The following is a 980-nucleotide window of genomic DNA, read 5'->3' on the forward strand; positions in this document are numbered from 1 at the left end:
ATTCTTTCCTCCTCAAAAGCTGAGCAAGCTGAGATTGGATGTTCAAACCTTCAAACAAAAAGATGGTGAATCCCTCTATGAAGCTTGGGAAAGATATAAGCAGTTGACCAAAAGATGTCCATCTGACATGTTTTCAGAATGGACCCTATTAGATATATTCTATTATGGTCTCTCTAAATTTTCGAAAATGTCATTGGACCATTCTGCAGGTGGATCTATTCACCTGAAGAAAATGCCTGAAGAGGCTCAGGAACTCAATGACATGGTTGCAAACAACCAGTTCATGTACACCTCTGAGAGGAATTTCGTGAATAATGGGATACCTCAGAAAAAAGGAGTTCTTGAAATTGATGCTCTGAATGCCATATTAGCTCAGAACAAAATGTTGACTCAACAGGTCAACATGATCTCTCAAAATCTGAATGGATTGCAACATGCATCCAACAGTACTAGAGAAGTAGCTTCTGAAGAAGCTTATGATCCTGAGAACCCTGCCATGGCAGAGGTTAATTACATGGGTGAACCTTATGGGAACACTTATAACCCATCATGGAGAAATCACCCAAATTTCTCTTGGAAGGATCAACAAAAGCCTCAACAAGGCTTTAACAATGGTGGACGCAACAGGCTGAGTAATAGTAAGCCATATCCATCATCTTCTCAGCAACAGACAGAGAATTCTGAACAACACACTTCTAATTTAGCCAATATAGTCTCTGATCTGTCAAAGGCCACTTTCAGTTTCATGAATGAAACAAGATCCCCCATCAGAAACTTGGAGGCACAAGTGGGCCAGCTGAGTAAGAAAGTTATTGAAACTCCTCCCAGTATTCTACCTAGTAATATAGAAGAGAATCCAAAAGGAGAGTGCAAGGCCATTGATTTGATCAAAGTGGCCGAATGCACTAGGGAGGAGGAGGACGAAAATCCTAGTGAGAAAGACCTCCTGGGACGTCCCTCAAGCAAGAAGGAGTTTCCTA

At 41.2% G+C, this 980-nt stretch overlaps 1 non-coding gene across 1 annotated transcript; it reads right to left on the reverse strand.

Moving 5' to 3' along the window:
• Positions 1-25: 25 nt before the first annotated feature.
• Positions 26-129, reverse strand: LOC127740923 (small nucleolar RNA R71). Its single transcript, XR_008001779.1, has one exon. It is a non-coding gene; the product is annotated as a small nucleolar RNA R71 (small nucleolar RNA).
• Between the last annotated feature and the right edge of the window lie 851 nt (positions 130-980).

Source organism: Arachis duranensis, chromosome 7 (assembly GCF_000817695.3).
Source record: "Arachis duranensis cultivar V14167 chromosome 7, aradu.V14167.gnm2.J7QH, whole genome shotgun sequence".
In the NCBI taxonomy this organism is placed as follows: Eukaryota; Viridiplantae; Streptophyta; class Magnoliopsida; order Fabales; family Fabaceae; genus Arachis; species Arachis duranensis.